This window comes from Nycticebus coucang, chromosome 16, assembly GCF_027406575.1.
Source record: "Nycticebus coucang isolate mNycCou1 chromosome 16, mNycCou1.pri, whole genome shotgun sequence".
NCBI lineage: Eukaryota > Metazoa > Chordata > Mammalia > Primates > Lorisidae > Nycticebus > Nycticebus coucang.
In genome coordinates this window covers 165,017-176,218 of record NC_069795.1, presented here as the reverse complement: position 1 = coordinate 176,218, position 11,202 = coordinate 165,017, and the positions used below count along the sequence as shown (strand labels likewise).

Sequence of the window (11,202 nt, the reverse complement as noted above, 5' to 3'; positions counted from 1 at the left end):
ATAGCTTATCTTTTAAGAGAAATGGGAATAAAAACCATGTTCGTTTGTATCATTCTGTGAACATTCTGCATTGATCTTCACACTGAAAAGGAGAACTTCTGAATGTCAATGTCTTGGACTGTCACCTATGTCGTGAGGGTCCTCTCTTAAGAAAGGGGCTCTGCCTCCCTGAGAAACTGTAAGACTGAGGAAAGTTAAAACCCATCATAACCCCAGTTTCTTTGGCCCAATTCATAATTTATTGGTAAAGACCTTATCAGCTGTTTCTTAATTTCCGACACGGGGTGCAGGGGGACCTGGGCCGAAGGGAAGACGGTTTGCTTGTGATCTGAGGCCAAACAAGCATCCAGGTCTCCAGCGTTCTCAGCCCCATGGAGCACGAACCTCGCTCTTCAAAGAGAAGCAGAAGCGCCCGCAGGACCTTGGGGAGACTGGGCATCCGCAGGTGCCCGGCCACGTGTCCCGGTGAAGGCGCAGCGCCGGGTCCGCAGGGCGCAGAGGCGAAGCGGGATCAGGACGCGCAGCGCGGTCACTAGTGCTGGGGCAACGGCACGGTCCCTTCCCTCACGCAGATACCTCCGGCGAGGCTGGAGTGTCCTGTGGCCCCTGTCGCCTTGCCGGCATCCGCTGGCTGGAGCTGGGGCCCAGGCACCTCTTACTGCCTCGCAGCCGACAGCGGGGACGGGAGAAGGGGGCCTTTGGGCAGGAACGAAGTGCGGTGGAGGCTGTGCATGTTTGTTCCGTAATATTGAGGCTCCCTTGGGGGCTGGTGAGAGACTTGGATTAGCGAATTCAGATCGAGCGGACGGGCTGTGCCGGGCGACCGCAGGGAGGGCCCCCGGCGCCCCTGCCCTGGACCCCATAGACGTCTGTGGAACTAACTGTGCGGTCTCTGAAAGTCCGACAAGTCTTGACATAGTTCCAGGAAGGGCTAAAGTCGGGCTCCCTCCTCCTCCTGGTTCTCCAGCTGGCGGTCACCCCGAGCTGTGGCGCTGCGGACAGGTGGAAGGGATGCTCAGCCAGACTGGTCAAGGTGGGCGCTGCGGCCTCAGACCCGCATCTCGGGGCAGAATCAACAACAGATAGATGATCAGAAACACCTGGGAAAGGCCTGTCCCTTCTCTTCCTTCTCTTTTGTTCTGTAAGAGCTGCTGCCTGTCAGTGTGAGACTGTATTTCTCCTTTCTTCCCCAGCTCTATTTTCCTCTTAATTTCCTCATTCTCTTTCAGTGAGAAAGAGAAGATAAAGTTCCTTCTAAGAAGATAAAGTTTATACTTTTTTTTTTTGTAGAGACAGAGTTTCACTTTATGGCCCTCGGTAGAGTGCCGTGGCGTCACACAGCTCACAGCAACCTCCAACTCCTGGGCTTGGGCGATTCTCTTGCCTACTTTTATGTCCTGATCTTGGTCTGCAGAAATCTTTTCTCAGCCCATGGAGCACCTACCAGTAGCTTCCCACTCTAACAAAATCTGGACACTTGGTGCTTTCAGGGAAAACCCTGGTCACCTTCCATTTGCTCCCCAAAGCCTCTCTCCCTTCTCCCTTGGGTAGGAGGTCACAGACTGTCAGAGTTAGATGACCTCCAGAAATGTCCAAACGCTTTTTTTTGTGGGGTGCAGGCACTGAGGCCTGTGACCAGCCCAGGAAAGCACTTGAGCCCCCCACCTCACTGAAGTTTTGGGAGGTTCAGTGGGCTAGAATATGATGAAATACCCCTCCCAGTGAAAGACAAGTTGCTGTGGTTTTTTACCACCTACTATGAAAAAGAAGCAGAACATTTTAGTTGGACTTTGGGGATTTTGGTAGAACATTTACCGTACTTCCATGTGCCATTTCCACCACCCAGAGACAGTGACCAGAGACAGTGTAGGTTGTGGTGCAAGCTGCTGCACCACTTTTCCCTTAAAAGGTGAAAGATTTATTTGATCCGAAGAGAAGCCAGAGTATTGCGTTGCCCTTACAAGTCCATTGATATCTAAAATGTCTGGAGCACAGTGTGTGGACCACCACATGCACCAGTAGAGACTCATAGGACAGAACTCTGGGATTCTTGAGTAAGGCCATGTCTTTGTGAGCTTCTGGCTTGCTGTTGGGCCTTAACCAGGTGACATCAGGAATGTGGCCCAAGTGCTGTCTCACCTATGCAGCCATGAAGTTGGGTATGTGTGTGACTGATCTGAGGTAAATCTGAAGATGCAAATTGCATGAGAAGGTGGCTCAGATTCCTTTGACACTAACTCCTGTTTCTTGCCTCCCTTCTCTTACCGCATGTCTGTGGACTCCTGGGGTGTACCTTAAAACCACAGAAGAAAAAAGCTTGAGCCTGCTTTACAGGTGGGTCTGCAGGAGATACTGGTACCATTCTGAGGTGGGCAGTCACAGCACTGCAGCCCCACTCAAGGATCACCCTGAAAGACAGTGGGAAGAGCGCTCCCTCAGTGGGCAGAACTTTGAGCAATACACTGGATTACCCACTACGTTTGGGCCAAGAGGTGGCTATGAGCAGGGATCTGCTTTAATTCATGGGCAGTTGCTAATGGTCTGGTTGGTCAGCAATTTAGAAAGAACAGGATTGGAAAATTGGTGACAGGGCAGGCTCTGGAAGGGTCATGTGGATAGACCTCTGTAGGTATGTATTCCTGCTTCTAGAGGAATGTGTCTTGCTTTGTCTTTGTCCTACATCGTGCCCTCAGTGGTGCTTGTGCATGGGTACATCTGGTGGTGCTGTGTTCCAGCCAAATGTCCAGAGATGTGCAGCCCCAAAGTCTGGCCTGGACCTGGAGGCTCCTTTGTCTGGTCTCCCGACATGGACGCTGCCCACATCAGGACTTCATTTCCCAACACTCTCTGCATGTCCACTACCAGCCTTGGCTTTCCTGTGCCCAGCAATCTTGTTTCTTGTGACTTTTCTGATATAGGAACTGCACAGTCCAGGCTCAGACCCATGATTGGACCCCAGCACCTTCTGTGTACCCATCACCTGCCTCGGTTCACCCGTGTTCCATGGGATTGTGCCAAGAACTGCAAATGGCCTGAGATTTTTACCCTGCTTCCTAGTTAGAGCATTATTATTGTTTTATAGATGCTGGCCGAATACATGAAGGTTATAGTTCAGAGATTACTTAGAGCAAAATCAACAGCCAGAGCATAATGTTTCTGCTCCTTGCAGTGATGCAGGTGACCTGGATGAAGGCTCACAGTGAGCTTAGGGGTTCGCTGCTTTCATGGAGAGTGTAAATGAGACTGCTCTGTGTCCTCATCCCTTAGGCTCACGCTCTACAAACACAGGTCTGAGAAATGGCCGGTAAAGCATTCTTGGCTCACAGAGCAACAATCTGCAGGGACACTCAGGGCCATGGCATATTGATTGCCTGTCCCCAGCTGACCCAATCTGATCCAGCTGTGGGTCAGCTCTGGCCTGGCAACCAGCAAATTTTCTAACAAAGTGCACCCTTGCCTTGAGGACAGGGTCTCTCCTCTGAATTTGCCTTCCCTGGTGATTCCTCTCACCCTTTGCAGTTACTGTCCTTTCATGGTTTTTATCATTGTTTATGTTAAACTTTTCTGTTTAAATTACTGTGTAGTGTCCATCTCATGATTGGACCCAGATTAAAACACTAGGGAACAAGAAAAATGAAAGGTTTAGTAAAAAAAAAAATTTTTTTTTTTTTTTTTGGAGACAAAGTCTCAAGCTATTGCCCTGGGTAGAGTGCCGTGGCATCATAGCTCACAGCAACGTCCAATTCTTGGGCTCAAGCAATCCTCTTGCCTCAGTTTTTGTATTTTTAGTAGAGATAGGGTCTTGCTTTTGCTCAGGCTGGTCTGGAACCCATGAGCTCAAGCAATCCACCCACCTAGGCCTCCTAGACTGCTAGGATTACAGTCATGAGCCACTGCACGCAGCCTTAAAATTTTTTAACTCTTTTGGCTCAGTGCCTGTAGCTTAGTGGCTAGGGTACCAGCCACATACACCAGAGCTGGTGGGTTCAAACCCAGCCCAGGCCTGCCAAACAACAATGACAACTACAACCAAAACGTAGCCAGGCATTGCGGGGGGTGCCTGTAGTCCCAGCTATTTAGGACGCTGAGGCAAGAGAATCACTTAAGCTCAATATTTTGAGGTTGCTGTGAGCTGTGACACCATAGCACCCTACCCAGGGTGACAGCTTGAGACTCTTGTCTCAAAAAAAAAAAAAATTAAAACTTTCTTGCTAATCTAAAAATTTTTTTTAATTTAGAAAAAGGATAATATGTGGAAAGATAAATGTAGAAGAGACAAAATTCAGAAAAACAATAGTACTGAGGCCTAAAATCAATAGTTATTTTTTTCTGTTGTTTATTTTGGATTTAATTTTCTCTTCCTTTTATAGTTTCCTTAGGTAGAAGCTTGCATTCTTGATTGCATATCTTTCTCTTTTCTAATACATTAATTCAACACTATCAACTTCTCATTAAGCACTGCTTTTATTATATCCCCCAAATTTTAAATTGTATTTTCATTTTCATTTAGTTTTAAATTTTTAATATTTCTCTTGAGATTTCTTTTTTGACCTATGTGTTACTTATGTGTTGCTTAAAGCCCAAATATATTGTGATTTTCTAGCTATCATTCTATTATTTATTTCTAGTTTATTGTGGTATGAAAGCACTTATTTTATGGTTCTTATTTTTAAAAATCAGTTAAGGTGCATTTTGTGGCCCATAGTATGATGTAGCTTGAGAAGAATGTGTATTCTGTTGTTATCAGATGATGTAGTCTATAGTCCATTTTATCTATTTGATTGATTGATGGTAGAGTTCAACTATACACATATATTGTTATTAATTTCTTTCCTGCTGTTTGACCACTGTTGATAGAAGGCATTGATATCTTCAACTCTCATTATGGATCCATCTTTTTATTCTTGAAGTTCTACTTGTTTTGCCTCATGCATTTTGAGATTCTGGTGTTAATGCATACATGTTAACAGTTGTCATGTCTTCTTGAAGTGTTGCTCCCTTTATCATTGTGTTCCCCCTCTTTATCCCTGATAACTTTCCCTGCTCTGAAGTTTGCTCTGTTTGAAAGTAAACATAGCTATTCCCACTTTTTTCAGTTGGTGTTAGCATGGTATATATTTTTCTATCTATTTTCTGTTAAATTATATGCATCTTTATATTTAAAATGGGTTTCTAGTAGACAACATATAATCTGATCCACTCTGACAATCTCTGTCTTTTATTTGGGATGTTTACCAGGCGTCCTCAAACTTTTTAAACAGGGGGCCAATTCACTGTCCCTCAGACTGTTGGAGGGCCAGACTATAGTTTAAAAAAAATATATATGAACAAATTCCTATGCACACTGCACATATCTTATTTTGAAGTTAAAAAAACAAAACGGGAACAAATACAATCACACTGCCTCATATGGCCCACAGGCCGCAGTTTGGTTTAGACCACAGGCCAGGTTTGGTTTAGACCATTGCTGTTCAAACTGATTATTGATACAGATGGATTAATATCTATCATATTTGTTACTGTTTTCTATTTGTTGCCTTTGTTCTTTATTCTTGTTTTTATCTTCCACACTTTTTCTGCCTCAGCGGTTTATTTTATTTTATTTTATTGTTGGGGATTCATTGAGGGTACAAGAAACCAGGTTACACTGATTGCATTTGTTAGGTAAAGTCCCTCTTACAATTGTGTCTTGCTCCCAAAAGGTGTGTCACACACCAAGACCCTGCCCCCCTCCCTTCTTCCCTCTCTCTACTCTTCCTTTCCCCCATGTTGCGGTGATGGACGATGCGAGGGAACAGCAGCCTTGCCGTGAATACAAGCTTGCTCCTGCAATTGTTACAATGGCAAGAAGCGGACTACAGCTCAGAGTGGCATGTAGTGATGAGCTTTATTCTCAACCACCTTATAAAGTCAAGCAGTCACATACACACTATTAATCTATAATCTAAGAATTATCCTTCTAAACAATTTTTAACTAATTTTAACTCTAGTTGGGGATATCAAATCTAGAAATCAACAATGTCTATTTTATACATCAACAATAAACATTCCATCATGTTTTATCTATGGACATGCTTCAGCTATCTGTTACACAAAGCTATCAGTCAGAAAGTTTTTTGGGGAGATTACACTTAAGATTTTCATGTGCCAATGGGGAAGGGTTCCATGTGAATAGCAGTTGAACATGGGTCAGTCGGTCCTGAGAGATGGGTGAGCACCGTTCCGAAGATTTTCATGTGCCCATTGAGATCTAAGAGACAAGCTTTATGATTCTGTTTATCTACAGTGCTTGAAGCCACATAGCTGTTTAAGACAATGTGTTCCCACATAGTCAACCTCTGGCTTGTGTCTCCAGCCAGCAGGCTCTCAACCTGTGACCTTGCTGGGCTTAATGACTGCATCAGAGACATAGCGAATGGAATTTTATCTTCCTACTTCATAGGCCCTATATGCTGACCAAGGTAGCTAGAGCTTTAACTCCCTGTGATGGCAGAAATCATGTCAACCTGTCTTTCCCTGCCTCAATGGCACACATGTGGGAATTTATCCCACACCCACACCTGTCCCTTCTTTCTCTCTCTGCTCTCTCCTTCCCCCACCCCCACTGTGTCATTAATTGTCCTCATATCAAAATTGAGTACATAGGATTCATGCTTCTCCATTCTTGTGATGCTTTACTAAAAATAATGTGTTCCACTTCCATCCAGGTTAATACAAAGGCTGTAAAGTCTCCATTTTTTTAATGGCCAAATAGTATTCCATGGTGAACATATACCACAGCTTGTTAATCCATTCCTGGGTTAGTGGGCGTTTAGGCCGTTTCACATTTTGGTGATTGTAAATTGAGCTGCAATAAACAGTCTAGTGCAAGTGTCCTTATGATAGAAGGATTTTTTTTCCTTCTGGGTAGATGCCCAGTAATGGGATTGCAGGATCAAATGGGAAGTCTAGCTTGAGTTCTTTGAGGGTTCTCCATACTTCCTTCCAAAAAGGTTGTATTAGTTTGCAGTCCCACCAGCAGCGTAAAAGTGTTTCCTTCTCTCCACATCCATGCCAGCATCTGTAGTTTTGAGATTTTGTGATGTAGACCATTCTTGCTAGGGTTAAATGGTAGGAGATTTTGATTTGCATTTCTCTAATAATTAGGGATGATGAGCATTTTTTCACATGTTTGTTAGCCATTCATCTGTCTTCATGTCTCTTACCCATTGATGTATGGGATTTTCATCTGGATTAATTTGAGTTCTCTATAAATCCTAGTTATCAAGCTTTTATATGATTCAAACTATGCAAATATCCTTTCCCAACGTGTAGGTTGTCTATTTGCTTTGGTCGTTGTCTCCTTAGCTGTACAGAAGCTTTTCAGTATAATGAAGTCCCATGTTTATTTTTGTTGTTGTTGCAATTGCCACGGTAGTCTTCTTCATAAAGTCTTTTCCCAGGCCAATATCTTCTAGTGTTTTTCCTATGCTTTCTTTGAGGACGTTTATTGTTTCATGCCTTAAATTTAAGTCCTTTATCCATCTTGAATCAATTTTTGTGAGTGGAGAAAGGTGTGGGTTCAGTTTCAGTCTTTTACATGTGGATATCCAGTTCTCCCAGCACCATTTATTGAATAGGTAGTCTTTCCCCAGTGTATGTTCTTGTTTGGTTTATCCAAGATTAGGTGATTGTAAGATATTAGTTTCATTTCCTGGTTTTCTATTTGTTTCCAAGTGTCTATGTCTCTATTTTTGTGCCAGTACCATGCTGTCTTGACCCCTACGGCTTTGATAGTACAGCTTAAAATATGGTATGCTGATGCCCTGACTTTGTTTTTTTTTTTTTTGCGGTTTTTGGCCAGGGCTGGGTTTGAACCCACCACCTCTGGCATATGGGGCCGGCACCCTACTCCTTGAGCCACAGGCGCCGCCCCTGACTTTGTTTTTATTACTAAAAACTGCCTTAGCTATTCGGGGGTTGCCTCAGTGGTTTTAACTGAGCATTTTATATGATTCTATTTTTTTCTTCCTTAGAATGTCAATTTTTTTTTTAAGGCTAATCTACTGAAGCAATGGGAGTGGAGAAGAAGAAACGGAATCTGTAACTGGTTGTGATCAATTAGTTGTGAATGCCACTACATTCAGACCAGGCTAATTTATGCTTCTTAAAAATTCTTTTTCAGGGGCGGCGCCTGTGGCTCAGCGAGTAGGGCGCCGGCCCCACATGCCGAGGGTGGCGGGTTCAAACCCAACCCCGGTCAAACTGCAACAACAACAACAACAACAAAAAATAGCCGGGCGTTGTGGCGGGTGCCTGTAGTCCCAGCTACTAGGGAGGCTGAGGCAAGAGAATCGCGGAAGCCCAGGAGTTAGAGGTTGCTGTGAGCCGTGTGACGCCACGGCACTCTACCCGAGGGCGGTACAGTGAGACTCTGTCTCTACAAAAAAAAAAAAAAAAAAAATTCTTTTTCAGGGCGGAGCCTGTGGCTCAGTCGGTAGGGTGCCGGCCCCATATATCAAGGGTGGCAGGTTCAAACCCGGCCCCCGGCTGAACTGCAACCAAAAAATAGCCAGGCATTGTGGTGGGTGCCTGTAGTCCCAGCTACTCGGGAGGCTGAGGCAAGAGAATCGCTGAAGCCCAGGAGTTGGAAGTTGCTGTGAGCAGTGTGATGCCACTGCACTCTACCGAGGGCTATAAAGTGAGACTCTGTCTCTACAAAAAAAAAAAAAAAAAAAAATTCTTTTTCAGTGAATATTGCCTTAGAGTTTGTAATGTGTGTGTTTAAAATTAATCTAAATTCACTTTTCAATACATTATACCATGTCATGGGTAGTCCAAGTATCTTAAAATAACAAGATATTTCTGATCCTACATACATCTATACACAGTATACATGGTCATCAAATATGCTGTTGCTATTATTTTGATTCTGTTTTTTTTTTTTTTTTTTTGAGACAGAATCTGTCACCTTCAGTAGAGTACTGTGATGTCACAGCTCACAGCAACCTCAAACTCTTTGGCTTAAGCAATTCTCTTGCCTCAGCCTCCCAACTAGCTGGGACTGCAGGCACCCACCACAATACCTGGCTATTTTTTGTTGCAGTTGTCATTGTTGTTTAGTTGGTCTGGGCCAGGTTAGAACCCTCCAGCCTTGGCGCATGTGACTGGTGCTGTAACCACTGTGCTACGGGCGCCAAATCTTGATTTTTTTTAATGAGACAGCCTCACTTTGTTACCCTGTGTAGATGCCCTGGCATCATAGTTGACAGCAACCTCAAACTCTTGGGCTCAAGCAATCCTCCTGCCTCAGCCACTTGAATAGCTGGGACTATAGGTGCCTGCCACAATGCCCTGCTAGTTTTAGAGATGGGGTCAGCTCAGGCTGGTCTGGAACTCCTGAGTTCAAGCAATCTACCCGCCTTAGCTTCCCGGAGTGCTATGATTACAGGATGAGCCACTGTACCCAGCATCTATTATTTAGTTTAATATTATCTATTGAATCAATTAAGAATAAGAAAAATACCCCGAGGCGGCATTGGAGAAGAATCCATCTGAGTTAAGCAACTCGCAGCACAGTGTGCAGACCTTGTCCCTGTGGCTCATCCACCATCGCAAGCACTTACAGCCCATAGTCACTGCGTGGAAGCGGGAGCTGTGGAAAGCCAAACCAAACAAGAAGCTTACTTTTCTGTACCTAGCCAATAATATCATTCAGAATGGCAAAAGGAAGGGGCCAGAGTTTACAAAAGATTTTGCACCAGTTATAGTGGAGTTTTTAAGCATGTTTCAAGAGAAACTGATGACAGTTGTAAGAAGCATCTTGGAAGAGTGTTATCTATTTGGGAAGAAAGGTCTGTTTATGAAAATGATGTGCTAGAACAACTTAAGCTCTGTATGGCGATAAGAGGTAGATGAAAATGAAAACTGTTCCTCTCTGGGATCTCGAAGTGAACCACCACAGACTCTAGATCAGGCATCCTCAAACTTTTTAAACAGGGGGCCAATTCACTGTCCCTCAGACCGTTGGAGGGCCGGACTATAGTTTAAAAAAAAAAACTATGAACAAATTCCTATGCACACTGCACATATCTTATTTTGAAGTAAAAAACAAAATGGGAACAAATACAATTCACACCACCGCATGTGGCCCGCGGGCCGTAGTTTGAGGACCTCTGCTCTAGATATTGTTAGAGCATTACAAGATCTAGAAAATGCAGCTTCAGGTCATGCAGCAGTTCATCAGAGGATAGCTTCTTTGCCTGTTGAAGTCCAAGAAGTATCCCCACTAGAGAAAATAACAGATAAAGAATCTGGAGAAAGGCTTTCTAAAATGGTAGAAGATGCTTCTATGTTGCTGGCAGATTACAATGACAGACTGGCGGCAAATATAGATGATAGGAAGCAACTCACTTGAATGTTAGCAGATTTTCTTCGTTGTCAAAAGGAAGCCCTGGCAGAGAAAGAGCATAAATTGGAAGCATTGGACATGGGCGTATCTTCTAATGTTATGTCATCACCATTAGCATATTCTTCCTGCTAAAAATAAATATCAAACTTCAAAGCCAAAAAAAATAAGAAAAATAAGTTTTCATTTTACCATTACATTCATTCTCTCATGTTCTTTCATTACATAGACTTGAGTTTCTGACAATATCATTTTCCTTTTTTCTGAAGAACTTTTCTCTCAGCTCCATTGGCAATAATTTTTATTTGTCTCAGAAAGTCTTTTCTCCTTCACTTTTGAAGGATAATTTCACAGGGTACAGAATTCTATTTTGGTAGGGTTTTTCCCTCAATACTCTCAGCCAGGGTAGCTCTAGTAAAATAGTTTCTCCTGAGGGCAAACATCATTAAGAAGAATAGAATGCTGGATGGCGCCTGTGGCTCAGCGGAGTAGGGCGCTGGCCCCATATGCCAGAGGTGGTGGGTTCGAACCTGGCCCCAGCCAAAAAAAACAACCAAAAAAAAAAAAAAGGGAAGAACAGAATGCTTTGGTGTATTTCAAAATGGTTCTTTTTGGGGGCGGTGCCTGTGGCTCAGTGAGCAGCACGCCAGCCCCATATACCGAGGGTGGTGGGTTCAAACCCAGCCCCGGCCAAACTGCAACCAAAAAATAGCTGGGCATCATGGCGGGCGCCTGTAGTCCCAGCTACTTGGGAGGCTGAGGCAAGAGAATCACTTAAGCCCAGGAGTTGGAGGTTGCTGTGAGCTGTGTGAGGC

At 44.0% G+C, this 11,202-nt stretch overlaps 1 pseudogene; it reads left to right on the top strand.

The window, feature by feature from the left end:
- Positions 1-2,806: 2,806 nt before the first annotated feature.
- Positions 2,807-10,533, top strand: LOC128568094 (regulation of nuclear pre-mRNA domain-containing protein 1A-like; annotated as a pseudogene).
- The last annotated feature ends 669 nt before the right edge of the window (positions 10,534-11,202 follow it).